This window comes from Sapajus apella, unplaced genomic scaffold, assembly GCF_009761245.1.
Source record: "Sapajus apella isolate SASKATOON/1434 unplaced genomic scaffold, GSC_monkey_1.0 scaffold6, whole genome shotgun sequence".
In the NCBI taxonomy this organism is placed as follows: Eukaryota; Metazoa; Chordata; class Mammalia; order Primates; family Cebidae; genus Sapajus; species Sapajus apella.
In genome coordinates, this window is record NW_022436946.1 from 69,868,931 (window position 1) to 69,886,518 (window position 17,588).

At 38.2% G+C, this 17,588-nt stretch overlaps 1 pseudogene; it reads right to left on the minus strand.

The window, feature by feature from the left end:
* Positions 1-10,553: 10,553 nt before the first annotated feature.
* On the minus strand, positions 10,554-11,119 carry LOC116549085 (annotated as a pseudogene).
* Positions 11,120-17,588: the final 6,469 nt, after the last annotated feature.

Sequence of the window (17,588 nt, forward strand, 5' to 3'; positions counted from 1 at the left end):
TTTCCTAACTGAATACATTTTATTTCATTTTCTTGCATGATTGCTCTGGCCGGAACTTCCAATACTATATTGAATAGGGGTGGTGAGAGAGGGCACGCCTGTTTAGTGCCAGTTTTCAAAGGGAATGCTTCCAGTTTTTGTCTATTCAGTATGATAATGGCTGTGGGTTTGTCATAAATAGCTTTTATTATTTTGAGATACGTTGCATCAATACCTAGTTTATTGAGAGTTTTTAGCATAGAGGGCTGTTGAATTTTGTCAAAGGCTTTCTCTGCATCTATTGAGATAATCATGTGGTTTTTGTCTTTGGTTCTGTTTATGTGATGGATTATGTTTATAGATTTGCTTATGTTAAACCAGCCTTGCTTCCCAGGGATGAAGGTGACTTGACTGTGATGGATAAGCTTTTTGACGTGCTGTTGGATTTGGTTTGCCAGCATTTTATTGTGAACTTATTCTTTTTTATAGCTTTGTAGTATTCTGTGGTGTATATGTAACACATTTTCTTTATCCAGTGTACTATTGATGGGCATTTAGGTTGATTCCATGTCTGCTGAAATAAAAATACCTGTGCATGTGTCTTTATAATATAATTTATATTTCTTTTGGGTACATATCCAGTAATGGGATTGCTAGGTTGAATGATAATTCTGCTTTGAGCTCTTTGAGAAGTGTCCAAACTGCTTTCCACAGTGGCTAAATGAATATACATTTCTACTAGCAGTGTATAAACATTCTCTTTTCTTTGCAATTTCACCAGCATCTATTATATTTTGGCTTTTCATTAGTACCCATTCTGACTGGTGTGAGATGTTATCTCATTGTGGTTTTGATTTGTATTTCTCTAATGATTAGTGATGTTGGGCATTTTTTCATATACTTGTTGGCCACTTCTTTTAAACAGTATCTGTGCATGTCCTTTGCCAATTTTTTTTTTTTTTGAGATAGGGTCTTGCTCTGTTGCCCAGGTTGAAGTGCAGTGATGCAATGTTGACTGAGTGCAACCACCGCTTCCCAGGCTCAAGTGATTCTCCTGCCTTAGCCTCCTGAAGAGCTGGGACTACAGGCACACACTGCCACACCCGGCTTTTTTTTTTTTTTTTTTTTTTTTTTTGTATTTTTAGTAGTGATGGAGTTTCACCATGTTGGCCAGGCTGGTCTTGAACTCTTGACCTTAGGTGATCCACCTGCCTTGGCCTCCCGAAATGTTGGGATTACAGGTGCAAGCCACCACACCGGACCTTTGCCAAACTTTTTAATGAGGTTATTTGTTTTCTGCTTGTAAATTTGTTTAAGTTTCTTAGAAATGCTGGATATTAGTTGTTTGTTAGATGCATAGTTTGCAAATAATTCCCCATTGCGTAGGGTGTCTTTTTACTCTGTTGATAGTTTCTTTTGCTGTGCCAATGCTCTTTGTGTAATTAGGTTCCATTTATCAATTTTTGTTTTTGTTGCAATTGCTTTTGGAATTTTCATCTTGATTTCTGGACATAGAAATATTTGCCAGTTTCTATGTCTAGAATCTTATTGCCTAGGTTGTCTTTCAGGGTTTTTATAGATTTACATTTTACATTTAAGTCTGTAATCCATCTTGAGTAGATTTTTGTATATGGTGTAAGAAAAGGGTCCAGTATCAATCTTCTGCATATGGCTAGCAAGTTATTCTACCACCATTAAGTGAATAGAGTTTTTCGCCATTGCTTGATTTTTGTCAACTTTGTCCAATATATGATAGAAGTTGGTGTGTGACATTATTTCTGGGTGCTCTGTTCTGTTCCATTGGTCTATGTGTCTATTTTTGAAATAGTATCCTACTGTTTTCGTTACTATAGCTTTGTAGCATAGTTGGAAGTCAGATAATGTGATGCCTCCAGATTTGTTCATATTGCTTAGCATTACCTTGGCTACCTTGGATCTTTTTTTGGTTCCCTGTGAATTTTAGAAGACTTTTTTTTTTTGAAAAAAATCTGTGAAGAATGTTGATCACAGTTTAATAGGAATAGCATTGAATTTGTAAATTTCTTTGGTCATTACGAGTATTTAAAAAATAGTGATTCTTCCAACCCATGATCATGGTATGCTTTTCCATTTATTTATGTTATCTCTGATTTCCTTGAGCAGTATTTTATAACTATCATTGTAAAGATCTTTCACCTCCTTAGTTAACTGTATTCCTTGGTATTTTATTCTTTCTGTGGCAATTGTGAATGAGACTGTGTTCTTGATTTGGTTCTCAGCTGGATGTTGGTGTATAGGATTGCTATTGGTTTTTATATATTGGTTTTGTATCCTGAGACTGGGTTGAAGTTGTTTATCAGATTAAGGAGCTTTTGGAAAGAGAGCATGAGGTTTTCTATATATATAATCGTGTCATCTGTAAACAGGAACAGTTTGACTTCTTCTCTTCTTGTTTGGATGCCTTTTATTTATTTCTCTTGCCTGATAGCTCTGGCTAGGACTTCCACTGCTAAGTTGAATAGGAGTGATGAGAGAGCACATTCTTGTTTTGTGCCTTTTTTCAAAGGAAATTCTTCCCGCTTTTGCTCATTCAGTATGATGTTGGCTGCGGATTTCTCATAGATGGCCGTTATTATTTGGAAATAGGTTTGTTTTTTCAATTCCTTGTATGTTGAGGGTGTTTTCACATGAAGGGATTTTGAATTTTATTGAATACGTTTTCTGCATCTGTTGAGATGGATATGTGATTTTGGTTTTGGTTCTGTTTATTTGATGAATCACATTTATTGCTTTGTCTATGTTGAACCAACCTTGCATCCAGGGGATAAAGCCTGCTTGATCATGGTGGGTTAGCCCTTTGGTGTGCTGCTGGGTTGGTTTGCTAGTATTTTGCTGAGGATTTTCAGATTCCCTCCTTGATGGACCCGACTGGTACATTTACTAAAATACATCTTGGTGTTGACCATTCTTTTATTTTTCCAGGAACATAATGTGCTTGTACAGTTTATAGATTCAAGTCTTATTTTGTTTCTATGACTTTTTCATGATTGATATTTTAAATATTTATTATTCCCTCAATTTCCATTCTCAGGATCTCCAATTTTGTGTATGTTGAATATTCCTTTCCTTTCCATACTATTATTTTCTCTTTGATTGTTAACCATTTCTCTTCAATTAAAAAACACTTTAAATCATGTTTTCTGTGTATCTGGATTTTTTTTTCATGACTTCTTTGGGGCTTAATTGCCAGGATGCCTTTGTTTTTCTTTGTCTTTTTTTCTGTGCTTGCAAACTTATCTTTAACCAATTTTGTGTCACCATACAAAGTGTTTTACGTTTACAATTTATATTTGGTTACACTTTTATTGATTCCATGACAACATTAATATAAATATTCTTCATCTTATTCTGGCTCTTTTTTAATTGTTACACATCCTTAGATGAGTTAAATTTCCCCCAAACCAGAAGGTTCTGCTTAATTTCCTTGTAAAACAGCATTGAGTGTATGTGCCGTCTATTAACTTTTATTTCATTTAGTCAACAGGACAAAGAAAATCCATGTATGCTTATGATGCAGGGTATATTTCAGTAGTCCTGATAGAATGAATAGTTGCACTCTCTAGGTATGCCAATAACTTTTCCAACTATTGATATTTTCTGGTTTTGTCTGGGTTTACAGGCACAAAATTTTCTTAAAAGCTTACCTCACTCCAAATTTGCTTTTTGCTGAACTTGACATTTCTTTCTCATATTGTGGTTAGAGATGGAGTTTGCATTTTTCTTTTCTGTTCTCTTTTGAAATGACTTCCCATGATAAACAGGTCTGTGTTTATACCATGTTTAACACTAAAGAGTTGTTGGAATTTATAAACTGAGAGCTTCAAGAAGACTAAAGCCTGTGTAGTGACTACACTCAGGCTCTGGAATGAGTGCTAAATATTATTTTAAGCTCAATTTGATATGCATTAATATTTGTTTTGTTTTGAGATAGGTTTTGCTGTTGTTGCCTAGGCTGGAGTGCAATGGCATGATCTCGGCTCACTGCAAACTCTGCCTCTTGGGTTCAAGCAATTCTCCTGCCTCAGCCTGCTTAGTAGCTGGGATTACAGGAATGTGCCACCACGCCTGGCTGATATTGCATTTTTGGTAGAGATAGGGTTTCTCCATGTTGGTCAGGCTGGTCTTGAACTCGTGACCTCAGGTGATCCAACCACCTTGGTCTTCCAAAGTGCTGGGATTATAGGCATGAGCCATCATGCCTGGCCAATTATTTTAAAAAATACAAACTTTATAAAAGTTTATTCCAGATAGGTGTGATCCAAGGAACATTCTCTGTTCTGATCTATTGTTTATATCTGCTTGTGTTGTCTCAGTTATTCTTATATTATCATAATATTTTGCTCTGTGATACTTGCACTAATTGTTGTTTTTTCATTATAGATTCCTTTGTTTGCAGTCAGCTCTCAGATTATGATTCTGTTGATAATCAAAGGTCTTGCTAAAAGAAGGCTTTGCTCCTTTTTTATATAGTCCAAGGAGTTCAGGCAGACACATTCCTTGTAAATATAGAAATAGGTTTTATGGATTTCTTGGCTGTTTTGTTTTCTCTGTAGCCCAAGTTTTTTTTTGTCTTGATTCTTCTTTCTCTCACACTGGTTGTGTTTTCTGTTCTCTACCATGATCTGCATTTTCTGCTACAGTTAGGGCCTGCATGAGCTACATCCAGTACGAAGATTGTTTAAGTTCTTCCTGGTGGAAAGAGTTCCTTCCTGTTTGGTATATAAGTTGCGTATGTGATCCCTCAATTTGTAGCAAGAAGATAACATCTCTAACATAGCTGACTTCTGCATATCTAACAGAAGCTCTAAGAAGAATGGAAGTGATGTTAGTATTTATTTTTTGCTCAGTACTATATGGTTTATATTGCCTCTTCAAAGTATCAATTATACTTTAATATCATTTCAGTAATATTTATTAATACAAAGGATGACAGTAGAGATTGAATCTTTAAACTCTTTTAGCAGGTTAATGGTGGAAATATTTTGAGATGAATGGGAGTTTCTGTGTGACTATTAAACAGGTAGGAAGTCAGCCTCATTCATTATTAGAGGGGAACAAAATCCAAGGGCTGGGGTTTTCTCCCTTGTATTGATGGGATATGGATAGACTGTGGGGGATGTTTCACAAGGGAGGACATAAAATATAGTGCAACAAGGAAAGACTAGGGAAAAATTCAGTGAGCAGACTCACTGTTGCCTGGCAGCAATAATGACACTTCTAGGTAACACCAGTTCTTGGGCTTTATAACATTTGGAAGAGTTACAAAGGCATTACACTGAGAGGTAATTGAAAAGACTATTTTAGAAAGAGGTCATTTTTATGGATTCTTTTAGATACCTGACACACAATTTAGGTTTAATAAATAGTACATAAAATGTTACCTCTAGGGAAAAATTGCATTGTAGATCTCCATTTTCCCTGCTGCAGAACAGAATATGAAATGAAGGCAAGAGAGATAAGGGTTTTTATATGGCAGCCCCAGCAGTACATTTAACATGTTGCTGGGATATAAGTAGTAAATTTGTTCTGTTTTGGGGGAAATCAAAACAGTCATCTCACAGATCATTTTCAGACGTTTACCAATATCTGTTTCACCTCCTTTTAAAGGGCGTATGCAGTGGCATATAAATGACTACAGGGAAGCAGAAAAAAATGTAGGTTTAAAATAGTAGATGTTAGGATTAGACTTCAGTAGCTTATTAAATCATTGACACCTAGAAGACTTTGTAGATAAAATTATTTCCATACATAAAATTCCACTCTTTTGTAGAACAGAACACATCTGGAAGAACAATCTGTTACCTCTGGAAAACCTGACTACAGAATCCTTAGGGCCTAATACAAATGAAAATGCAGAACACTTGTTCAAAAATTAATAAAAGTTTCAAGATGGCAGCAGCAGAGCATTAAACTAAGTAGGGAATTCTTCTAGGTGCAGGACATTGTTTGACTATATAGATCTCTCACCTGTGAAGCAGGCCCTTCCTCTGACTGTGCTCCTCACCTTGCTTCCTATTCTACTACTGATGTCTGCCATTCTATCTTTTACACTTAAACCATCTCCCTAGTAAGCTTCAATTGCCCCTTAGTTACCAGTCACCGTAATCTCAGTGAATGTGAGTTTCATGGAAGTTCACAGCTGGGAGCAGGTTTGATATATGGTAGGATGGAGAGAAACCAGGGTTGGGAAAAAGATGAAGGATATCAGGCTATGGGAGGCTGCCAGAGTGTGGCATGAGGATCTTGAGCACCTTGTCAGGAAGATGCCTTTATTTAGAATAGGCTTCCTGGAATGGCCTAGTAGAAGTGGGCTGAAGAAGAAAAGGTTTTATGTTTTGCTCTTTTATGTAGGTTTTATGTTGTGGTGGACCTTTTTATATAGGGTAGATGGTGGTGAGCTTAAGTGCTGATGTAGATATGTTTGCATGTCTATATGCATGTGTTGAGGACTTCTAAGCTAGAGGTAATAAGAGTGAAAGAAACCACTCCTCCAGCCTGTAAATTCTAGGGTCCTCTTTTATGCCTTAACAGATTTGGTAGCAGTTTACTCATGCTCTTGTCTAGAAACTCCAAAGATGGTCCTGGGAAAAGCTTTCACCCTGACTTACAGTATACCTGTTACTTAGATGCTGAATTTGGAGATTTTTAATGTGAGAAAACGAGAAAAGATCTCAGCTTTCACAATAAAACATCTATTGCCCATAAACCTGTGTGGTATACAAATCATGCTACTCTCTTCTTTTAATATGTAGAAGGAAATTGTATGAGTTACACGAATTAGTGTATTATTATTATAATGCTGTATAATAAAACATCTCAGTAGTATACAACATTAAGCATTTAGTCAGCTTGTACTCTGGAGTTTCCCTTGTCTAGTTATGGCACGGCAGGGCTTTCTCATGTGTCTGTCAGCTAGACAGCTCTTCTGTTCTTGCTTCCATGGCTGCATGCCAGCAGGCTGTTGATTGATCTATTCATTCTAGATCAAATCCACAGATGACAATATTAATCTTAAATGTAAATGGGCTAAATGCCTCAATTACAGAAAAGACACAGAGTGGCAAGCTGGATAAAGAACCAAGACTCACTGGTATGCTGTCTGCAAGAGACCCATCTCACATGCAATGATGCCCATAGGCTCAAAATAACGGGCTGGAGAAAAATCTACCAAGCCAATGGAAAACTGAAAAAAGCAGGGGTTGAAATCCTAATGTCAGAAAAAACAGACTTTAAACCAAAAACAATCAGAAAAGACAAAGAAGGGCATTACTTAATGGTAAAGAGTAAGGAAATTGCTCAAAACTATACATTTACATGGAAATTAAACAACCTGCTCCTGAGTAACTTTTGGGTACATAATGAAATTAAGGCAGAAATCAAGAAGTTATTTGAAACTAATGAGAACGAAGATACATCATAGCAGAATCTCAGGGATATGGCTAAGGCAGTATTAAGAAGGAAATCTATAGCTTGAAATGCCCACATCAAAAAGTTAGAAAGATCTCAAATTAGCAACTTAATATCACAGGAAAATGAACTAGAGAAGCAAAGCAACCCCAAGCTAGCAGAAGATAAGATATAACCGAAATCAAAGCTAAACTGAAGAAAATTGAGATATTAAAAAAAACCATTCAAAAAATCAGTGAATTCCTGAGTGGGTTTTTGAGAAAATTAATAAGATAGAATGTTAGTTAGATTAATAGAGAAAAAAAGAGAGGTTTCAAGTAAACACAATTAGAAATGACAAAAGGGGTATTTACCACTGACCCCACAGGAATGCAAATAACCATCAGAGACTAGTATGAACAACTCTATGCACACAAACTAGAAAACATAGACGAGATGGGTCAATTCCTGGACATATACAACCTCCCATTACAGAAACAGGAAGAAATTGAAAGACTGAACAGACCCATAATAAACTCCAAAATTGAATAAATGATAAATAGCCTACCAACCAACAAAAGCCCAGGACCAGATGGCTTCATAGCAGAATTCTTCTAGATGTGCAAAGAAGAGCTGGTACCACCGCTACTGAAATGTTTCCCAAAAAGTTGAGGAGGAAGGACCCCACCCCAATTCATTCAATTAGGCTAGCATCATACTGATACCAAAATATGGTAGAGACACAACAACAGCAAAAAAAAAATTCAGGTATATATATGTGTGTGTGTATATATATATATATATATATATATATATATAATTTTTTTTAAATTATTTTTATTTTTTTTAAAATTATACTTTGAAGTTCTGAGGTACATGTGCTGATCATGCAGGATTGTTATATACGTATACACCAGCCATGGTGGTTTGCTGAATCCAACACCCCGTCACCTACATTAGGTATTTCTTCTAATGTTATCCCTCCCCAATCCCTCCAACCCCTGATGTCCCTCCCCTGGCCTCTGACCCCCAACATGGCCTGTTGTGTGATGTTTCCCTCCCTGTATCCATGTGTTCTCATTGTTCAGCACCTACTTATGAGTGAGAATATGCGGTGTTTGGTTTTCTGTTTTTGTGTCAGTTTGCTGAGTGTGACGGTTTCCAGACTCAACTATGACCTGGCAAAGAACACGAACTAATCCTTTTTTATGGCTGCATAGTATTCCATGGTGTATATGTGCCCACGTTTTCTTTATCCAGTCTATCATTGATGGGTTTTAGGTCGGTTCCAAGTCTTTGCTATTGTAAACAGTGCCACAGTGAACATACATATGCATGTGCCTTTATTACAGAATGATTTATAATCCTTTGGGTATATATCCAGTAATGAGATTGCTGGGTCAAATGGTATTTCTGTTTCTAGATCCTTGAGGAATTGCCACACTCTCTTCCACAATGGTTGAACTAGCTTACACTCTCACCAACAGTGTGAAAGCATTCCTATTTCTCAAAATCTTCTCCAGCATCTATTGTCTCCAGATTTTTGATGATCTCCATTCTAACTGTCATGAGATGGTATCTTAATGTGATTTTGATTTGCATATCTCTAATGACCAGTGATAATGAGCATTTTTGATGTTTTTTGGCTGCATAAATGTCTTCTTTTGAGAAGGGTCTGTTCATATCCTTTGCCCACTTTTTGATGGTTTCTTTTCTTGTAAATTTGTCTAAGTTCTTTGTAGATTCTGGATATTAGCCTTCTGTCAGATGGGTAGATTGCAAAATTTTTTTCCCATTCTGTTGTTTGGAGTTCGCTCTAATGATTGTTTCTTTTGCTGTGTAGAAGCTCTTAAGATTAATTAGATCCCATTTGTTTATTTTGACTTTTGTTGCCATTGCTTTTGGTGTTTCAGTCATGAAGTCCTTGCCTATGCCTATGTCCTTGGTGGTATTGCCTAGGTTTTCTCCTACGGTTTTTATGGTGTTAGGTCTTATGTTTAAATTTTTAATCCATTTGGAGTTAATTTTGTATACGGTGTAAGGAAGGAAACCAGTTTCAGCTTTCTGCACATAGGTAGCCAGTTTCCCCAAAATCATCTATTAAACAGAGAATCCTTTCCCCATTGCTTGTTTTTGTGAAGTTTGTCAAAGATCAGATGGTTGTAGATGTGTGACATTATTTCTGAGGTCTCTGTTCTGTTCCGTTGGTCTACATCTCTGTTTTGGTACTGGTACTATGCCGTTTTGATTACTGTAGCCTTGCAGTATAGTTCAAAGTCAGGTAGCATGATGCCTACAGCTTTGTTCTTTTTGCTTAGGATTGTCTTGGCTATGCGGGCTCTTTTTTGGTTCCATATGAAGTTTAAGGTGGTTTTTTTCCAGTTCTGTGAAGAAGGTCAATGGTAGCTTGATGGGGTTAGCATTGAATCTGTAAATTACTTTGGTTACCATGGCCATTTTCACAATATTGATTCTTCTAACCATGAGCATAGAATGTTTTCTTCATCTGTTTGTGTCCTCTCTTATTTCCTTGAGTAGTGGTTTGTAGTTCTCCTTGAAGAGATCATTTATGTCCCTTGTTAGTTGTATTCCTAGGTATTTTATTCTCTTTGTAGCAATTGTGAATGGGAGTTTGCTAATGATTTGGCTCTCTGTCTGTTATTGGTGAATAGGAATGCTTGTGATTTTTGCACATTGATTTTGTATCCTGAGACTTTGCTGAAGTTGCTTATCATCTTAAGAAGATTTTTGGCTGAGACAATGGGGTCTTCTAAATATACAATCGTGTTGGCTGCAAATAGAGACAATTTCACTTTCTCTTTCCCTAATTGAATACCCTTTATTTCTTTTTGTTGTCTGATTGCCCTGGCCAGAACGTTCAATACTATGTTGAATAGGAGTGGTGAGATAGGGCACCCTTGTCTAGTGTCAGTTTTCAAAGAGAATGCTTCTTGTTTTTGCCCATTCAATATGATATTGGCTGTGGGTTTGTCATAATAGCTTTTATTATTTTGAGATACGTTCCATCAAAACCTACTTTATAGAGAATTTTTTAGCATAAAGTGCTGTTGAATTTTGTCAGTGGGCTTCTGCATCTATTGAGATAATCATGTGGTTTTTGTCTTTGGTTCTGTTTTTTTTTTGTTTTATTTTTATGACAAAGCCAGGTTTATTACTCTGGGTTAAACCTGTGGAGGCAGGACCTGGGAAGGGGCATGGGGACAGTTCTTAGTATGTTAAGATCTGCTGATCACCTGCCCATGGGTCAGGCCCCCACTGAAGTTCTAGGTGAGGCCCAGAGCTGGGGGACAGGGTCCTCTTCCTGAGACTGCAGCTTGTGGGATCACTGCAATGTTCTGTCGTGGAGGTGGAGGGTAGAGTGTTGGCGTGTGCTGGGCCAGTGTCCTCAGGAAGGTGCCTTGTTGGAGGGGGTGGTGGCAGCTGCCCTATTCTTCTTGGCCAGGGCCTTCAGCAGTGCCAGCTTCTTGGGTAGGCTGCTGCTGGCTTTCATCATCACGTCATGTTCGATCTTCTTCCGGATCCCAACTTCTAGGTTCTTATTGAGCTTCTGCTGCTGCACGACGCATGCAGCGTGCCTTCTTGGGATCAATAACACAACCGCCTTTCCTCGGCCCCAATTCTTCTCAGAGGCCGCCGCTGCATTCTTGCTCTTTGCTGGCTTGTGCACCTGGAATTTGCGCTGTCCCTTCACCATGTTCTGGCATGCAGCAGAAGAGGCGGGGCTGTGAGCGGCCTTTTTTTTTTTTTTTTTTTTCCTCAGAGTGAAACATCACTTTTTATTTCTTCTGAGTATCTACATTCAATTGCTTTGCCTAAATTAACAAAAACACACAAATACATATGGTTGCTGGTGACAAGTTCTCTAAGGTAGTGGGGGACATGATCTAAATGTGCACAGGAAAGGCTCGGTTTCCAGAGGGGTGGGCAGGGGGCAGGTAGGGGCTGTCTGATCCCCAGGGCAATGAAGTCTTAGAGCTGAATTTATAGATTTGCATGTGTTGAACTAGCCTTACATCTCTGAGATAAAGCCGACTTGATTGTGATGGATAAGCTTTTTGATGTGCTGTTGCATTTGGTTTGCCGTATTTTATTGAAGATTTTGCATCAATGTTCATCATGGATATTTGCCTGAGATTATCTTAATCAGTTGTGTCTCTGCCAGGTTTTGGTATCAGGATGATGTTGGTCTCATAAAATGAGTTAGGCAGGATTTTCTCATTTTGTATTGTTTGGAATGGTTTCAGAAGGATTGGTACCAGCTCCTCTTTGTACATCTGGTAGAATTAGACTTTGAACCTGTCTGGTCCTGATCTTTTTTTTGTTGGTAGGCCATTAATTGCTGCCTCAATTTCAGACCTTGTTATTGGTCTATTCAGGGATTCAAGTTCTTCCTGGTTTAGTCTTGGGAGGGTGTAAGTGTCCAGAAATTTATCCATTTCTTGTAGATTTACTGGTTTATGTGCATAGAGTTGTTTGTAGTAATCTCTGATGGTAGTTTGTATTTCTGTGGAATCAGTGGTGATATCCCCTTTGTCATTTTTTATTGCATCTATTCAATTCTTCTCTTTCTCTCTTTTTAAATCAGTCTGGCTAGCAGTCTATATATTTTGTTGATCTTTTAAAAAAACCAGCTCCTGGATTCATTGATTTTTTTGAAGGTTTTTTTTTTTGTGTGTGTGTCTCTGTCTCCTTCAGTTCTGCTCTGATCTTAGTTACTTCTTGTCTTCTGCTAGCTTTTGAATTGTTTCATCTTGCTTCTGTAGTTCTTTTAATTGTGACAATTGGGTATTGATTTTAGATCTTTCCTTGCTTCTCATGTGGGCATTTATTGCTATAAATTTCCCTCTAGACACTGCTTTAAATGTGACCCAGAGATTCTGATACATTGTGTCTTCATTCTTATTGCTTTTGAAGAACATTTTTATTTCTGCTTTCATTTCATTATTTATCCAGCAGTCATTCAAGAGCAGGTTGTTCACTTTCCAAGTAGTTGTGTGGCTTCTTAATTCTGAGTTCTAATTTGATTGCACTGTGGTCTGAGAGACTGTTACAATTTTTGTACTTTTGCATTTGCTGAGGAGTGATTTACTTCCAGTTTTGTGGTTAATTTTAGAATAAATGCAATGTGGTTTTTAGAAGAATGTATATTTTGTGGATTTGAGGTGGAAAGTTCTGTAGATGTCTATTAGGTCTGCTTGGTCCAGATTTGAGGTCAAGTCCTGAATATCCTTGTTCATTTTCTGTCTTGTTGATCTGTCTAATATTGACAGTGGAGTGTTAATGTTTCCCACTGTTATTGTGCAGGAGTCCAAGTCTCTTTGTAAGTCATTAAAAATTTGCTTTATGTATCTGGGTGCTCCTGTATTGGATGTGTATATATTTAGAATAGTTAGCTCTTATTGTTTCATTGATCCCTTTACCATTATGTAATGCCCTTTTTTTTTTTTTTATCTCTTTTGATCTTTGTTCATTTAAAGTCTGTTTTATCAGAGACTAGGATGCAACCTCTGCCTTTTTTTTTGCTCTCCATTTGTTTGGTAAATCCTCTTCCTTCCCTTTATTTTGAGCCTATATGTGTCTTTGCACATTAGATGTGTCTCCTGAATACAGCACACTGATCGGTCTTGACTCTTTATCCAGTTCGCCTGTGTGTGTCTTTTGATTGGGGCACTTAGTCCATTTACATATAAGTTTAATATTATGTGTGAATTTAATCCTGCCATTTTGATACTAGCTAGTTGTTTTGCCTATTAGTTGATGCAGTTTCTTCATTGTGTAGATGATCTTTACCAACTGGTATGTTTTTGCAGTGGCTTGTACTGATTGTTCCTTTCCATGTTTAGTGTTTCCTTCAGGAGCTCTTATAAGTCAGGCCTGATGGTGATGAAATCTCTCAGCAATACTTGTCTATAGAGGATTTTATTTCTCTTTTACTTATGAAGCTTAATTTGGCTGGATATGAAATTCTGGGTTGAAAGTTCTTTTCTTTAGGTATGTTGAATATTGGTCCCCAGTCTCTTCTGGCTTGTAGGGTTTCTGTTGAGAGATCCACTGAGTCTGATGGGCTTCCCTTTGTGGGTAACCCAAACTTTCTCTCTGGCTGTTCTTAGCAATTTTTTGTTTTACTTATTTCAGCCCCGGTGAATCTGACACTTTCATGCCTTGGGGTTGCTCTTCTTGAGGAATATCTCTGTGGTGTTCTCTGTATTTCCTGGATTTGAATGTCGGCCTGCCTTGCTAGGTTGGGAAAGTTCACCTGGATAATATCCTGAAGAGTGTTTTCCAACTTGGTTTTGTTCTCGCTGTCACATTCAGATACACCAATCAAACGTAGATTAGGTCTTTTCACATAATCCCATATTTCTTGGAGACTTTGTTCATTTCTTTTCTTTTTTCTCTAATCTTGCCTTCTCATTTTATTTCATTGAGTTGATCTTCAATCTCTGATACACTTTCTCCTGCTTGATTGATTCAGCTATTGAAACTTGTGTATGCCTCGTGAAGTTCTCATGCTGTGTTTTTCAGCTCCATCAAGTCATTTATTTTCTTCTCTAAGTCGATTATTCTAGTTAACATTTCATCTAACCTTTTCTCAAGGTTCTTAATTTGTTTGCATTGGGTTAGAACATGCTCCTTTAGCTTGGATAAGTTTGTTATTATCCACCTGGTGAAGCCTGCTTCTGTCAGTTGGTCAAACTCATTCTTCATTCAGTTTTGTTCCTTTGCTTGTGAGGAGTTGTGATTCCTTGGAGGAGAAGAGATGTTCTGGTTTTTGGTGATTTCAGACTTTTTGCACTGGTTTCTTCCCATCTTTGTGAATTTATCTCCCTTTGGTCTTTGAAGTTGTTGACTTTTGCATAGGGTCTCTGAGTGGACATCCTTTCTGTTGATGTTGAAGCTATTTCTTTCTGTTTTTAGTTTTCTGTCTAACAGTTGTCCCCCTCTGCTTCAGGACTGCTGGAGGTCTACTCCAGACCCTGCTTCCCTGGAAATCACCTGCAGTGGCTGCAGAATAGTAAGGGTTGCTGCCTCTTCCTTCTTCTTGTAAGTTCATCCCAGAAGGGTACCTGACAGATGTCAGCCAGAACTCTTCTCTATGAGGTGTCTCTAGTGATATATAGGGGTCATGTAACTACTTGAGGAGGTAGTCTGTTGTTTTTCAGAGCTCAAGTGACATGCTGGGAGCTCCTTTGCTTCCTTCAGAGCTGCTGGGAAGGACGTTGAAGTCTGATGCTGTGGGACTCACAACTGCCCTTTAGCCAGGTGCTCCGACCTGGGAAGATGGGGCTTTATTTATAAGTCCCTGATGGGCTGCTGCCTTTTTTTCAGAGATGCCCTGCCCAGCAAGGATGGAGTCTAGTTACAGTCTGCCTGCAGAGGCCTTGCTCAGCTGTCTTAGGCTCTGCCCAGCTGCTGTGTAAACTTTCTTGTGATTTTGTTTACGCAGTCAAGGTTAGAACTGCCTTGGTAATGGTGGACATCCTTCCCGCCACTGAGCTTGACCATCCTCAGTCAAGCTCAAACTGCTGTGCTGGCTGAGAAAATCTGAAGCCAGTGAGACTCAGTTTGGTGGTCTTTGTGGAAGTGGGATCCACCAAGCTGATCACTTGGCTCTCTGCCTTCAGCCTTCAGCCTCCTCTTTTTTTTCAGGGAAATAGGAGGTTCTGTATCACAGGTATTTCAGGCACCGGCTAAAATGGCAACCTAGTTTTGTGCTGGAAACCCACAGTGCCAGCTAAAATGACCACCCAGTGTTGTGTTGGAAACCCACCATGCTTATGTTGGCATTGGCGGGAATCTCCTGGTCTTTAGGCTGTAAAGGCCATGGGAAAAATGCAGTATTTTGAGGTGGAGTGCCAGAGTGCCTGTCCCCAATGGCCTCCCTTGGGCAGGAGGGGGAGTTCTCCAATCTCTTGTACTTCCCAGGTGAGGCAACACCCCACCTTGCCTTGGTTTGCCCTCCTTCGGCTACACCCACTGTCCAACCAGACCCATTGAGATGAACCTGGTACCTCAGTTGGAAATGTGGAGATCACTCACTTTCTGTGTTGCTCTGCTGGGAACTGCACTCCAGAGCTCTCCCTATTCAGTCATCTTGGTGCAAGTCCAGACCAATATTCTTAACGATCATCATTGGGGAAATGTTCAACAAAATACTAGCAAATTGAATCCAGCAGCATGTTAGAAAGGTAACGCACCATGATAAAACAGACTTTATCCCTGGGATGCAAGAGGCTCTTTAACACATGTGAATCAATAAATGTGATTAATCACATAAACAAAACTAAATACGAGAACCACATTATTATCTCAATAGGTGTAGAAAAGGCTTTCAATAAAATTTAGCATCCTTTCATGTAAAAAAACTCTCAATAAATTAGGTTTTGAAAGAACATACCTCAAAACAATAAGAGCCATCTACAACAAACCCACAGCCAGCATCCTACTGAATGAACAAAAGCTGGAAACATTTCTTTTGAATACTGGCAGAAGACAGGATGTGATCTCTCACCACTCCTATTTAACATAGCATTGAAAGTCCTGGCCGGGGTACTCAGTTAAGAGAAAGAAGTAGAGGACATCCAAATACAAAGAAAGTCAAACTATCCCTGATTGCAAATGACATCATTCTATAGCTAGAAAACCCCGTAGTCTCAGCCCCAAATCTTCTTGGTGATAAACAACTCCAGCAAAGTCTCAGGATACAAAATCAATATATGAAAATCTGTGGCATTCTTATGCATCAACAATAGCCAAGCCAAGAGCCAAATTAGGAGCACAATCCCACTTACAATTACCAAAAAAGAATAAAATACCTAGGAATACAGCTAACCAGGAAGGTGAAAGATCTCTCTAATGAGAATTATAAACAACTGCTCAATGAAATCAGAGACGATGCAAACAAATGGAAAGACATTTCATGCTCATAAATAGAAGAGTCAGTATTGTTAAAATGGTCATACTGCCTAAGCAATTTACAGATTTCATGCTATTCCTATCAAACTACCAATGATATTTTTCACAGAACCAGAAAAAGCTAATTTAAAATTTATATGGAACAAAAAAAGAGCCCGAATAACCAAGGCAATCCTAAGCAAAAAGAACAAAGCTGTAGGCATCTTGCTACCCAAAGTGATGCTCTACTAAGGGCTACAGTCACCAAAACAGTATGATGCTGGTACAAAAACATCAACATAGACCAGTTAAACAGAATAGGAAGTTAGAAGTAATGCTGCACACCTACAACCATCTAATCTTTGATAAAGCTGGCAAAAACAAGTAATGGAGCAAGGGCTCCCTAAACAATAATCAGTGTTGGGATAACTGGCTACCCTTATGCAAACGATTAAAACCAGACCCCTTTCTTATACTATAATCAACTCAAGATTTATTGAAGACTTAAATGTAAAACCCAAAACTGTAAAAACCATGGAAGGCAACCTAGGATATATCATTCTGGACATAGGAATTGGCAAAGATTTTATGACATAGATGCCAAAAGCAATAGCAACAAAAGCAAAAATTGACAAATGGGATCTGATTAAAGAGCTTCTACACCAGCAAAAGAAACTATCAACATCTGGAGTTAATTTTTATATAAGGTGAAAGGAAGGGGTCCAGTTTTAGCTTTCTGTACATGGCTAGCCACTTTTCCCAACACCATTTATTGAACAGGGGATACATTCCCCATTGCTTGTTTTTGACAGATTTGTCAAAGATCAGATGGTTGTAGATGTGTGGCGTTACTTCCAAGGCCTCTGTTCTGTTCCGTTGTTCTACGTCTCTGTTTTGGTACTAGTACCATGCTGTTTTCATTACTGTAGCCTTGTAGTATAGTTTGAAGTCAGGTAGCATGATGCCTCCAGCTTTGTTCTTTTTGCTTAGGATTGTCTTGGCTATGTGACCTCTTTTGGTTCCATATGAAGTTTAAGGTGGTTTTTCCAGTCCTGTGAAAAAGATCAATGGTAGTTTGATGGGGATAGCATTGAATCTGTAAATTACTTTGGTCAATATGGTCATTTTCATGATATTGATTCTTCCTAACCATGAGCATAGAATGTTTTTTAATCGGTTTGTGTCTTCTCTTATTTCCTTGAGCAGTGGTTTGTAGTTCTCCTTGAAGAGGCCATTTATGTCCCTCGTTAATTGTATTCCTAGGTATT